The 14942-nt window shown below is 38.0% G+C and overlaps 1 long non-coding RNA gene and 1 pseudogene across 2 annotated transcripts in view; both read right to left on the bottom strand.

Moving 5' to 3' along the window:
- Positions 1 to 14942, bottom strand: part of LOC132017411 (uncharacterized) — a 400345-nt gene that overhangs the window by 18166 nt on the left and 367237 nt on the right. The window lies entirely within an intron of this gene.
- The window catches only part of LOC132018502 (pre-mRNA-splicing regulator WTAP-like), a 13190-nt pseudogene continuing 9802 nt past the window's right edge, over positions 11555 to 14942 (bottom strand).

Here is a 14942-nt window from a genome sequence, read left to right as displayed (position 1 = left end):
AGTAATGCCAGCCTCTTAATGCTTTGACATTTCTTTCATCTTGTGCAGATTGTATTTTTGAAATACAGCTGCAACAGTAGCTTCCAGCCCATATGTTCTTCTAGGATTTCGCTCCCCAATCAAAAGGTGAAGTTAAGTTCCCTCCCATTGAATCTGGGCAGTCTTTTGACTTTCTGGTAGCCAACAAAATGCCTCAGAAGTGATGCTGCATGGGCGCCTGGGTGGCTCAGTGGGTTAAGCCGCTGCCTTCAGCTCAGGTCATGATCTCAGGGTCTTGGGATCGAGTCCCACATCGGGCTCTCTGCTCAGCAGGGGGCCTGCTTCCCTTCCTTTCTCTCTGCCTGCCTCTCTGCCTACTTGTGATCTCTCTCTGTCAAATAAATAAATAAAATCTTTAAAAAAAAAAAAAAGAAGTGATGCCACACAACTTCTGAGGCCACGTTGTGAAGGTGATTCAGCATCCATCTTGCTTGCTGGACTACTCTCTCTGAAAGCCTTTAGCTGCCACACAAATAGTCCAACTGCCTCGGGGCTGTCTAAACATTTCAAAGCCCAAAGCAACCCATGTAAAGAGACCACAGGGAGAGGCTCTGGGAAAATATGAAGTGAGACAGACGCCTGACCCACCTGCAGGTGCTTCAGCTCCCTGTTGTCCCTGGTCTAGTTTCCTTGTGACTGCAACTGCATGACAGACCATGAGCCAGAAATACTCAGGCAAACCCTTCCTGAATTCCTGTTGCACTGAGACTCTGAGAGAGACAATAGAATGATCAGTGTTGCTTTAAGCCATTTGGTTTGAGGGCTGACTTGTTACGGAGTAAAAGATAACTAGAATATATCTATGCCAAGGAATCTGACAATTTCTCCTACTTTGAGTTGAATTGCTTGATTTGTGCTCTGCAATCCTTTTTCAGGTATCCCAGTAACAAAACAAGAGTAGTTGCATCTACCTGTGGGTATAATTTATGGAAAGCATTTGAGTTGCTGCTTCCCCCCAAAATATGGACTTGTGGTCATATTTACTGAATTACTATAAATATTTGCTTCGCTAACATATATGCCTCCAAGCCCTGTATCTATGCCTCCAAGATACTTTCAATGGCATGTACAAATCAATATCTGTAGTATCCTCAGTGAATACAACCCAACAGACCTGAAGGTGATTTGAACCCCCATGGCCAAGTTCAAGATTGTGCAGATAATCACAACCAACTCATGACAACTGTCTTGTCATTGCTGAAAAAGACTGTCACTCATTTTAAGATACATCCCAATTTTAAGGTGTTAAAATGTGAACTTTTGGAATTAGAGTAAATGAAGTGTGGCATTCTCTGTACCTCTCTCATGGCAGGTATCACATATAATTGTTTTGCTTTGTATTTTAAATATCTGTGTATAGCAGTGTTGTAAGTGCCATTTACTTCCTTATCTCTAACAGTTTCAAACTTCCTGTCATGGACACTGTTCTGCTATAGGTGAATCAAATAATCATCTAAATAGACTTGATTTCAATATCACACTTTGGGACTTCAAGTCCTCAGATCTGGTTCTGAGACTTGACAATTTTTGCTTATTTCTGTGTGGCTATGAGTTTCATTTCCCACCATGACTATTCCAAACCTGTCCTGTTCTTAATTTTCCAAGCTCATTCCCACCAACTTGAGAATTGATAAATAAAAAGGCCATAGAAAAAAGAACCAAGATTTAGTGGTAAACAGTATTGAGTTTGCACAGTGTGTGGTCTTTGGTAAGCAACTTAAATTCTCAACTCTCCAGATGCTTTTTTTTTTTTTTTCCATAAAATGGGAGTATCATTATCTTCTTGGAGGAACTATAAATGTTTTATGTAAATGTTAGGTAAATGTTTTATGCTAATATCAGAGCACCAAGCCATAATAACCTGAGTTCTATTTTTGTTCCCTTGTATGACCATCTCCCCTATTACCTCTTATTTTGTAGGGAAGATAAAGATCATCTTTTCAATTGCTCTCCATTTCATCTAAAAATTTACCTGTATCTCTACTGTACCTGTCTTCATTGCCTCTTATTTATTGAAAATATCCCAATTCCTTCAGAGTGTGTGAATCTAACAACATTGTAGTATCTCAATATCTTCACAAATAGATAAGGGATAATGAAAAGTAACCACTCATGGGGTTGATTTTTAGGATTTAATCAGTTACTGCATCTTAAAACTTAAGGTCATTTCCTGGCTTATAGTAAGTGCTTAATAAATGTTAACAATGAATCTTGGCATCTTCATTTTCTCACACTTTGCCTCTGGCAGTGAACAGGCTCTGCTTAGTGGCAAATCCTAATGACTTGAGGTGAAAAATCAGAAGGGAGATGATGAACTGAGCTTGAGTATGTGTAGTATTAGAAAGAACTCGAAATGGCTGTCAAAGAGGCGAAATGACTTCTCTGTCACTTCAAACATGGCCAGATCTTTCCTTCAGTCTATTTGTCCTGTCATTGTTGTTCTTCTCTAGTCTCTACCTTGTAAAATCTAGTGCAAATTGTTTTGAATAAACATTCAATAAATACTCGTGGGTGAACAATTCTTGTTTTCAATAAGTCAATGAAAAGTAGAGTTTATAGGCAGAATTTTACATTAGTCAATTGTCAAGGGTACATTTAAAAAATTTACAGACCCTACTCCATGCAGATCGGGACTTTGCCCAAGCCCCTAACCATCTTGCTTCCTTATGTATATCCATTAGCTTAGGAGCACCTAACACACTTGGTGGTAATTCTCTGGCAAACCATCAACCCGTTCTGCTCCAATGACTACATATTGCTTAGTTTTTACGATAGCACTTTTTTCTTTAAGGATATAACAAAATGCAAATTTAGATTTTATTTTCTTTCAAATAATGATTAACTTTATAAAAGTTTTTTTAAAAAGATCTTTCATTATTGAATTTTCCAATTCATTAGCATTGTTTATTCCTTTCTCCTGTAACTTTGGTCTTGACTGACATGGGTTTAAACCCACTGTTACAACCTTGTAGAAGTTATTTTACTTTACTGTATAATTGCTTTCTTCATATATAAAATACTACGTAGGAGGTAGTTTTGAAGACTACATGAGATAAGCTTGAAATTAGGCTAAAGGGCACCTTGAATACAATAGGTGATTTAACAAAGCTGAATTTCATGGCAAACCTTTTCCAATTCCTCTTGACCTTTTTTTTTTCCTTTTATTTTTCTTTTTGTATGTGGGCAAGACTATAGGGAGGATTTTAGAATGCTGTCAACAGCTTATTTTGCCTTCTTGTGCCTGAGCCTTAGAGCATTAAAACAACAAAAAATTGCTGACATTTCTGGAATCTGATTTGAAGCCCCTATCTATTCAATCTTTAACAATCCATGTATGTGTGTAAATATTTCTTTCTGTCTTTTTAGAATAGAGTTATCCTCAGCTTATCCTTCATTAAAAGATATGCTTTAGATGATCTTTCCTGATAATCTAGGAGACAGGATAGGAACAATATCCAAGCCTATATAAACCTGATTAACAAATCCTTTCAGATCACTATGAAGTAAACTCTCTAAATTTATATCGTAAGCTCCTGGGATGTCTAAGGCATTATCTACATTTATTTTAAAGAAAACCCCTTCTGGGTCTATGTAAGGAAAATTAGTAAGTTTATTAACAAAATACCATCCAGGGCTTCCAAGATGACAACCATATTGTGACAACTAAGGGCAGTGTAGACCATGGTTCCAATTGTTATCTCCAAAATTCACCAGTGTCTTGACCATCTCTTTTTCATCACTCTTGCCATCTGTGCACTGACTTCCATGGATGAGACTCTGCATCTCATTTAAAATGTTAGCTCAGGAGAGACCATTAGCACAGTAGTACCTTCCTTCATTCTCTATGGCTCAGTTCTGGACTTTGTTAGTTCTAGAATAACAAAAGGCTATACACTCAACACATACACATACCAAACACACAAAACAGGGTAGATATCTGAAATATTTATCTTTTGATATCGAATATACAGCCCAGGAACAAACTTAAGGCTCCCTACTTCCTGAGTTCAATAACCAAGAAGCCTGAGAGAGTAACAAACTCCATCTCTTCCACATAAAGCCAATTTTCTCCATTTAATAATTCAGGTGTGCCTACCTCTTCTCTACTATTGACACTAGAACCTCTTTTCTCTATGTGCTTGTGGAACTCACTATACTTTATTCAACAAACATTTATTGAGTACCAGAATAAATTCAGAACTCAGTCTATGAGCTCCATCTTCTGAGTCACATTTCTTCTAGTCATAGTCTATTCTGTGGCCCAAGAAGTAACTAACTGTGTGGTTCATATATTTAAGAATCATTAATTTATGCTTATCATATTCATATAAAGAGTATTCAGCTCTAATAATTCAGCTATTGTGACACTCTTCTGTATACAGCAAGAATAAGGAATTTGTCTCTCAACAGAGAAAATGTGACTTAAATAAGATGCTTGGAATTCACAGTTAAGCATGGCAATAAACAAATTTCCAATGGTACCAAAGAGGCACTGACTTTAAGCACAGGCCTTGTCGTTAACCAGTCAAGAGGCTTGGAAATAAGTTATGTGTCCTCACTAGAATTTAATTTCTTTATATCAGGGGTTAGCCTGATGATTTCTCTGGATTTCACTCTAAAGTTTGATTCTGCCATGTATCTCATTGTTAAATATGTTTTGCTATTTTGTTTAGCATGTAAAAAAGAGATAATACTTTTAGAGAAAACAATCAGCTTCTGAGCCAACCAGTCACATTTATCAATCCCACACTATGTGCTTCTCACAGAATTCAACACTAGCAGGGATTAGCATGTGTCTTAGTTTGGGTTACCCAGAAGAAGTCTCCAAGTGAGGATTTGTGTTTAAGTCATCTGTGAAGGAAGTACTTCCAGCAGAAACTGGGAAGTGAGTTGGGCATGTTAGATAAGGAATGGAAGAATCCCAGCAAAGGTTTAGATCCTGAGCCAGGCTATGAAGTGTAAGCTATGCCTCAGGGTTTGTCCAACTCCAGACTTCATGCTCATGTACTGGGAAGTGGTTGGCTAAGGCCTGCACTAGGAAAGATGTAAATCCAAGACAATTCTGGCCCTCTGATCAAAATTGCAAAGCAGCTCCAGCAACCTGAGATAGTCCTCTGAGGACTATCATAGGTACAGGCCATTAGACGCAAATGGAGAGCAAGCAATGGGGGTGGGGGCAGTCGAAAAGAAATCCTAGGGATCTTAGCAGAGCACTGCCTGTATCCACCACAGAACCTATCAGTGAGGATGCTTCCACTTACAAGAGAAAACCCAATTCCAACTCTCCTAATCAATAAAAGGAATTTACTGGCTTCATTCACAGGTAGATCAGGTTTCAGGTAGGGCTTATTCTGGGATCCCACACCATTTTCCTGCATTTTCCAGGGTTTTGTATCTTCTAGAAGTTGATTGGTCCAGCAACAATCAATATCAATACTCTTAATTAATATTTTCTCTTTCCCAACCATAAAGCAAAAGTTTACAGCTTACTCTCCTGAATCAATGTCTGTATGTTCCCATGAGTGACTAAAGCCAAGATGGGGTCAATCAAGAACATGGGTGTTATTACAAACGAAAGGAGTGAAATGACTCAAGAAACAAGCAAAAAGATCCATTGTCATTTTTGCTAAATCAACATCCATGCATCTTCCTCTCCATATCCAGGTTCCCCAAATCTTCACCCCTAAGTGGAAGCAGTGGTTCTCAACTAAGCTACATGTTGGACCACTTGATGCCTGGTTTCTCCCCTTGAGAATCTGATTTAATTAATCTAGGTGCAACCCAGCCATAAGAAGTTCCTAATGGTTCTGAATAGCAACCAAAGTTGAGAACCACTAGTTTAAAGGGAGACAATCAAGTCTCTTCCAGGTACTAGCACTTCAAGTGCATGATTTCTAGATGGAGTCCCCTTTTTTTATTTTAAATAAAATTTCGATATGATTCTTAATGATCAGTAATAATTCAACAAACTTAAGTCACCCATTCTCTGTACTTCCCAGCCTACAAATGATGGGGAGAAGATGGTAAGTTATAATACATATTGAGAAGGAGAATAGGAAGCAACATGGAGTGGTTATTGGTTCATAGCACATTCCATATCCTGCTGGACAGGAGCACTGAGTGATTCTTGCCTTGTATGAGGAGTGAATGGTTTAGTTGTCCAACCTTATAGACCTTAGTTCTACTCTCTGGGACTATCTCACCTATCCTTTGTCTGGTAGGGTTATGCCAAAGATGGATATTGGGGAGAATTCTCTTTTTGGGCCTGAGATTGTCCTAGAGATGAACAAGAGCCTAACCCTTGGTGTGGGGTTTCTTTGAAAATTCTCGTTGCTGGGAGAGCATTAGATTTCCTTCAGGCACCAGCTTTGTCTCCTGTGATGGTTACTCCATCCTGCTTTTTCTCCAACTGACCTAACCCTAGGACAGAAAATTTCTTTTTTTCTCTCTTTTTTTCATTCATTCTTTCTTTCTTTCTAAATATGGTCAGTCTTAAACAGACTTTTACCAGTCTAGGAAAGAGAGTCACTTGCAGAGACTGTTTCTTTTAGAAAAGATATATTGCTTTAAATTTCTTTTTCAGATTGGTTAGTTTTAGTCCAAACTTGTCTCTCTACTGAAGGACTTTAATGAAAGCTAAAGATTTTCCTACCAAATCACTGAATATTGTAATTTTGGCTAGCACTTGAACTCTATTATAAGGTACAACTGGCAATGATTTAACCATTTATGTAATCATTTAACCAGTTATATATAATTATATACATTGTGTATATAACATAATGCATACATTATATATGTATAAAATAAAATTTATCAACTTCCAGTCATAGAAAAGTATTTTTTCCTCATTACTCTGCTTACCTAGAAGCAGATAGTGCAGCATTTTAGGAACTATGATGTGTAAGGCACCACTCCTAGCACTAAATTCTGTATCTGGTAGAACACTTTAGGTTATAAATAGTTGAACATCACTACAATCTGGCTTAAATCCCTTCATGAAGGGAATTGATTGGCATGTATCATTGACAGTGAAGAGGTGGGGTTTTGAATGCAGCACAGTTAGAGGTCGAGCTCTGTCTCTCAGTTCTTCTTGTCCCTTCATCTTTATGGATCAACCTCACCCTTGGATTGTCTTCCCTTGTGATCGTAAGGGGGCTAAAGCTAAAGCTCAACATCCATAATTCTCTCTCCAGATCACATGTGGTAGGCTTAGAAGGGCAGTGGGCAGATTTTTCTCATTATTGTTAAACAAAATCCAGAATTTCGCTCTAACTGGATAAAGTTAGATCGCATCATCACTTCTAGGTAGTAACTATGGTAGGCAGGATGGGACAGCTTTGATAGTCCCAGGCCAATGGCTTGTCACCCAGTCACTGGAGTGGAGGAACCCTAATGGACACTGCTCAGCTGCTTGTCAACATCTGAACAGGTGGCCAGCAAGGAATACATTCCAGAAAGAGAAAACAGTAGTTGGCATTTACTTGTCTTTTAGATGTAGATGAAAATACACACAACATAAATGAAGAACTCTTATTTTCAAGAGCTTCTAAGTGAAAAAAAAAAAAAGTATCATATTGATAAAACAATTCCTTTGTGGTCTTAGTGAATATTTTGCTTGTCTAAGAAAGCATTAGTGTCAGAATCTATGAATCTGATTTTTGGAGTTTTCTGATCTCCAGTAGGTAAACAAATAATACTTAAAACTTACAAATGTTGCTATTTAGCAGCATTTTTCCTTTTAAAAAATACCCATAAAAGTAGTGAATTCAGACAACTGCTAAAATCCCTAGGTCCTTAGCAAGCATGTTATTACTAAGTTGTGGCATCACTGTATTCATGCTAATGCTATAATCATAACACATGGCAAAATCCTGGGAACCAAAAGGTTAACTCTGGGGAATACAAGTGTGTTGACAACCCTGCATTCACAAAAAAGATCCTGGTTAACATTTTCAAGACTTCCCCTCTCCCCTCTCTCTATTTCTTTTTATTCCTAAATGATACAGCTTCAAAATGATAATATACATAAAGCACCTCCATAATCATATTAAGGAAAATATGTATGAAATATTTTATTTATGTTTAGTGACAGTGAGCAAAGAGGAAATAGGTGGAAGAATTTTTGTGACAGTTTATATTCCAACAAATAATCACATGGTTTAAAGTGTACTCCCAAAGCAGATTATACATTTTATGTATTTAATTATAATCATACTTTCCTCTTATCTGATATGAATATCTTCAATTTAAATATCAGCTTAATTGATGCCTATCATTTAATAATCATACTATGATCCGGGCCAATTATAACAATTCTTTCCTGTACAACTAGAGTGTTAGAAGAATGTCGAGGAGGAAAATGTTTAAATCCTGACATAAAAATGTCTGTGATAAAACCAGGGGCTTTGAATTTCATGGTCCTTTAATATTGCCTTTGAAGTAATGAAAAAGCCATTTTCCACCACTTGCTTCAAGGACTCCACTAATAACATCTTCCACAAAAGACCGATCTTCTTAAAAGAAGAATATTGTGACGTTATTTTAAAGCATTTAAAATTATATAACAAACTTCTACTGGAATTTCTCAGTCTATCTTTTTCATTCCCCCTAATGAAATACTTGTTAAACAGGTTACTTCATCTTAACCTTATGGAAATGCCAATGACAGAGCATCTATTATTTAATTCAGTTCCAGAAATAAAGGATAACAATTTGGGGGTGCTAGGGAGGAAGTATACTACAAATAATTTGAAGAAATAGGAAAAAGGCTTTTTTGGGGGGGTCTAGACTTCAGGTTCACCTTAGGTGGCAGAAAAATGGTGAACTGATAGCCTTGTACTCATCCATGGTGGACACCTGCCCTTCGCACCAACTTCTCCTTTAGGATGACTGGCTGTCCACTTAGGAAGGGATCTGGTGGCAGAGAAATCACCAGGGCTTAAATGGGTCAACAGAATCAGCAGGGATCTTTACAGACATCTCTGTGTTAGGCTCTGGGTGTCCTCAATAAAGTCAGCGACACCAAGAAGTGGGATTTCGGGAACTCCTGGAATAGGGCTGTCTAATTAAAAAATGATGCAAGATGAAGTTTCCCAGGAGCACAGAAATCCAAGGGGAAAACGAGTTTCTTCTTTTAACTTCATATGAGATCTTGGCTAGGAAACTGCAAGGGGTAATTATGCAAAATGCACGTGAGAATGCCAGAGACATCTGGGCTCAGGGAGAGGTGACTTGAGCAATAACCCGAGGCTTTGGGGTTGTGCAGCTTGATTTTCCTGGGAGGATCAGGTACTAGAATGGGGAGGGATTCTAGGGAAGTGACTAGTGGGAATAAGAGGACAGTGCTACCAGTCAGTGTTGAAAAAAAAAAGTAAGAAAAGAAAAGAAAGGAAGGAGAGGGAGTAAATGAATGCACTAAGTAAAAATCTGTCTCTAAAGAAAGACTTCCCTATAGTAATGGTGAAGAGAAGAACTGCCTTTCCCTTCATCACAAACACTTCTTCGCTGGTTCCCTTCCTTTTCCTAGGAAGAATAATAATACCCAGATATGAACCACTGTCAGGACTTCAGAATAGTGCCTGGCTATTCATAGGTCAGAAATCCTCCTTACTGTTAGAACCTGATTTTATCCATTTACAGATGCTGATGGTAGGTATCTCTTAGAATGTCCAAATGGATGAGGGAGCATAGTATTTGTATCAGCCTAAGTGTTAAAGAACACTTAGTTTCCTAAACATTTTATGGCCATATTTCGCTGGAATCATTACACTCCATAAGAATGGGTCAGACCTAGTTCTATATAATGATGCAGATTCTTCTATTCCAGATGAAACTCGATGAAACTTCATCTTGAAACCTTTTCAAATTAGCTGGCCCTATTTTGGGAGTGTCCACAACAAATGACTTCAAATGCGTTATCTGAAAATGACTCAAATCTCTTCAAGGGAGGAATGTTTTTTAAACGTCATCCTTTTCTGCTGAAATTTGAGTTGATTCCTTCTTCTTGTCCTCATTTTGCTTTATTTATAAAAGCCTATCTCTGTATAAAATATTTCTAATTTTTTCCTGTTGGGAATGAGGGAGAGGTTACATCTGAGTTAGCAGGTGGGACCATATAAAAGACAAGATGGCCAGTTTATTTCATGGAACACAAAATCATAAAATTTTAGGGCTGACATGAGCCTCAGAGAACATCTAACCCAAATACTTCATTTAAAAAGTGAGGACAAAGAAGCCATCTAGGCCATATGCTTAGCGAATCAGAAATGTGGTCATTAATAAAGCACAGTAATAGATCCTAAATATAACTATATAAGTATAGGTACGTAATATATAAAGCTTATATACAGTTAAAATTGTGAATACTATTTTGGTAACTATGATGCATAAAAGGCATCAAATTGGTAATCTTGGCTGAGGACTTCTTGTTAAATTTTAGCCAGAATTAGAACCATCATGTTTTCCATAGTGGTAACCACTCTGTTTACAAAAGTATGAAGGATCTAATCTTTGTAGCAATCACCACATTTAATTTGAAAAGGGGGAAGAATTCTTAAAATAATTTTTAGGTTAGAGAATTTATTTGAAGTTATAATCAAAACACAATTTTTTTCAAGGCACATTTAATTTAATATCAGCAGTGCAAGGGCAACCCTCTTGGGTCCCCTCCCTCTGTGGGAGCTTTGTACTATTGCTTTGCTATTGCTCAATAAGCACTGTTTTGCTGCCCTCTACAAAAAAAAAAAAAAAAAAAAAAAAAAAAAAAAAATTCAATAGAAAAAGCCCAAATGCAATGAAGGAAACACATTCCCCCATTAACACTAATGACAATGTTCTTTCAACATGTGCCTGTTGAAGGCAATGGAGATTTAGTTGCACCACTGAAAAAAATAATGCAGCGAGTCTCATCACAGCCAATCCCCTACTACACTCTAGTAGTGAAACGAATGTTTATAATGCTTCAAACACTTTCAACCTGAAGTTTGATACCAGGCCTTTATGTTTGTACAGTCCATGGTAAGATTATCTACAGCATTAGAAACCATGCAAAGAACAAACCATTGATTAAAACCACATTGATTTAAGGCTCAATCAAATAATACGGAGCCCCAAACTAAAGGGTTGAATATATGAACTACTTGTACTGACATCTATTATTTGATTCTCTCATGACAATTAAATTGGTTCTTAGCAAAAAACCCAAACAACAACAACAACAAAACCACAAAACAAAACAAAACCAAAAAAACCTCTCCAAAACTCTTAAAGGAAAAATTTGCCTCATTTGAATTTTGACCCAGAAGTTCAACAATCACAAAGTCCACAGACTTATTGGCAAAACTGATACACAGTGTCTCTAAATCACTATGCTCAAGGTTAAGAGAACATTCTATTTTTACATTTTACTGGAATTTTACATGTTCAATTCATGACTTTAAGTCTCTAGGTTCTCATTCCTCCAAACTGTCTAAAGACACAGTTTGCCACAGACTTAAGACTTTCATTTCTCCCTCTATTTTCTTTTCAGAAAAATTTCCCCAGTGTCTAGGGTATTTTTTGGAGGTGGGTATTTATTTTGGAAGGGGTATTTTTTGGAGGTGGCCAGTTCTTTAAAATAGATAGATGCTATCAGCCTTTTAAAGCAGGGGAGGGGGGAGAGAAAAAAGCTGAAACACAAGATAAATCTGGTAAATCTATCTTAACCATTACAGGATAGATAGTATAAGAATGAGGCCTTTTTTTTTTAGATTCAATGTCTGAGTCTTGGTGTGGAAACTGGGTACTTGGCTTCCCACCACAGCTCTCTCAGGGTGGGACTGCCAGGTTTGTCTTGCCTGGGGAGTATCTCCTAAACTGCCAGATACTCAGTTCATTTTGGGATTGTTCCAGTTTGTCTTTAGTCTGTTCCAATTCACCTTCCATGTTTAGGAAAAAAAAGCTGATCATTGGGTCTACCATCAGGCAATGCTAGGCTAGTGGACTGGCTTGAAGTACTGGATTTGATTAGTACACTCTTGCATCCCTCGCTCCTTGGTTGCTAATCTCCTTACAAGGATGTTTTCCTGGTTGTTGCTTTAGTTTTTCTTCAGACTTCCCTTAACTCCATTACATCATTAGAATTAAGATCTGTGTACTTGCCCTCCAAAGCTTGGACCTATACTTCATATTGTTTCCATCTGAGAGTTAACTCATCTCATGTCATAACTGTGAACTCTGCTTCACTCAGTCAAACCTTTTTTTTTTTTTTGTCATCCCTTTTTGAAAACAGGTTTCTCCATGGTCATCTTGCATCCTTTCCAGACAGAGGCCATGCTGGTACAGCCCAGTCACATAAGTAAAGGCTACCAGCCTGTGCTAACATTCGTCCCCCACTCCACTTCCCACTGCAGCCCCAGCACTCCCCTTTCTTTGCGAGGACATAATTTTTGAAAAGAGAGGTTATTTAGAGTCTTAAGGCTAATCACTGATACCCTCAGTCTTTTCCTATACTAGAACTCAAAAATACAGTTAGCTGTGTCACTTTTGTTTACGACTATGGAGAATAAAAGTGGTAGAGGGAGTCCGAGTTCACCTCCATAATATTTGAGGCTCTCTAAGTAAAAAACGCTCTCTGGGGTATAACTGGCTAACTTTTCATGACTGGGCTCAGAGGTGGTGGTTGGAAATGTAAGAGGGCTCCCCATAAGTAGTTTCATCAAGACACATGATGCATAGTTTAACACAGTTTACTTTCTTCCTATCATTATTGCACTTTGCTTCCTTCTAAACTCTTTTGGACACATAGTTTTGAATGGTGATAACTGATTAAAGCAATTTGGCAATAAATGCTGTAATTCAGGGCACAAGGACATAATGTCTAGACAAAATAATGTCATAAAATGTGTAGGAAAAAATCATGGCCTTGACTGAGGTTCTGAATAATCAGCACAAAATTTCACACTGTTCAACCCTGAATTCTCCATATTGATGAATGGGCAGTTACATTCATTAAGTAGAATAAAAGTGGTTTGGCTTAATCCTGAAACTGCAATGAAAATTTAGAGGCAAAGCCTTCACATGACATGCTGGAAACTGGCTCTACATTTGTAGGTGTTTAGAGCTCTTTCTTTCATAAAGTCTTTTTTTTTTTTTTTAAGATTTTATTTATTTATTTGACAGAGAAAGAGAAAGAAAGCACAATCAGGGGGAGCTACAGAGGGAGAGGGAGAAGCAGACTCCTCACTGAGGAGGGATTCTGACATGGGGCTTGGCCCCAGGACCACAAAACCATGACTCAAGCTGAAGGCAGACACCCAACCAACTGAGCTACCCAGGTGCCTCTCTTACATGAAGTTCTAAAAAGAGTGCTATCCTTTCTTTTTTCTAGCATGCTTCACAGAGAATATTCCAGTGTATGGATTACCAAAGGAAAAAAAAATTACACACCTGGACTAAATAATAACAATTATAAGACTAATGAAAGGCCTGTGTACAATCCCAAGCCTCAAATCTTTATTGAGCATGAGGACTTGGATATAAACTTTCAACTGCAAATCATAGCAGCAATTAGAGGATAAAGCTAGTAAGAATAGAAAAGAAACTTTTTAATCCACAAGGACATGTATTTCTGGAAGGCCCTTTCTGGCTTTTAATGCTGGCTATAGAAAGATCACATGAAGGGGCACCTGGGTGGCTCAGTGGATTAAAGCCTCAGGTCATGATCTCAAGGTCCTGGGATCAATCCCTGCATTGGGCTCTCTGCTCATCGAGGAGCATGCTTCCTCCCCTCTCTCTCTCTCTCTCTCTCCATCTCTCTCTGCCTGCCTCTCTGTCTACTTGTGATCTATCAAATAAATAAATAAAAATCTTAAAAAAAAATCCTAAGAATTTCTCTAAAAAAGAAAGAAAGAAAGATAGATAGATCACATGAAGTTACCTGACTCTGTGTGGCATCTAATTTGTTTCCCTTTATCTTATAGCTCTGATGAGTCCTTGGGGAGTTAGGTCAAATAACCAATGCCCATCTAGAAGATGCTTGGGTAGGTCTGCAGTGGTCCAGTCATGCTAGGAAGAGCACCCTCCCTGGTAAGAAGCAAGGGGTCCCCTGTTGGTTAATCAGCACTTTGATTCTTGAAATATATGGTGAGGAATTCTCAGTAATATCAAGATCATCTGTTGGCCGGGGATACAAACCGTCAGAACTCTTGAGGAATCAATTCCAATTGATTTGATACCAAAGAGTAAACTTTCTTTCAGAAATGGACTTCAGTATCTGGGTGTCAGAAAGCAAAGCACTGGGGTTACCCTCTGCAGCATGATCAGTAAGAAATATATTTGTTCTGATTGGTAGACATTCCCATGCACACCATCTTCCATTCAAACCATTTCTGGAAAGGGCATCTACTGTGCCGTGAAAGGCATACAGATTAGAAGCTACTCCTTTACATTTTGTGACATGGAATGATGCAAACTTAGTGTCTTTTTAAATCTCTAGCAAACACCAAAAATAATGAAGTCAGGATGCATTCTTTTTTTAAAAAAAATTTTATTTATTTATTATTTATTTTTTTAAATAAACATATTATGTATTTTTATCCCCATGGGTACAGGTCTGTGAATTGCCAGGCTGACACACTTCACAGCACTCACCATAGCACATACCCTCCTCAATGTCCATAACCCCAACCCCCTCTCCCAACCCCCTCTCCCCAGCAACCTTCAGTGTGTTTTGTGAGATTAAGAGTCTCTCATGGTTTGTCTCCCTCCCAATCCCATCTTGTTTCATTTATTCTTCTCCTACCCCCTTAACCCACCCATGTTGCATCTCCACTTCCTCATATCAGGGGGAGCATATGATAATTGTCTTTCTCCGATTGCCTTATTTCGCTCAGCATAATACCCTCTAGTTCCATCCACGTCGT

This window comes from Mustela nigripes, chromosome 5, assembly GCF_022355385.1.
Source record: "Mustela nigripes isolate SB6536 chromosome 5, MUSNIG.SB6536, whole genome shotgun sequence".
Taxonomy (NCBI): Eukaryota; Metazoa; Chordata; class Mammalia; order Carnivora; family Mustelidae; genus Mustela; species Mustela nigripes.
The sequence above is the reverse complement of the archived record's forward strand: the minus strand, read 5'-3'. Positions and strand labels throughout refer to the sequence as shown.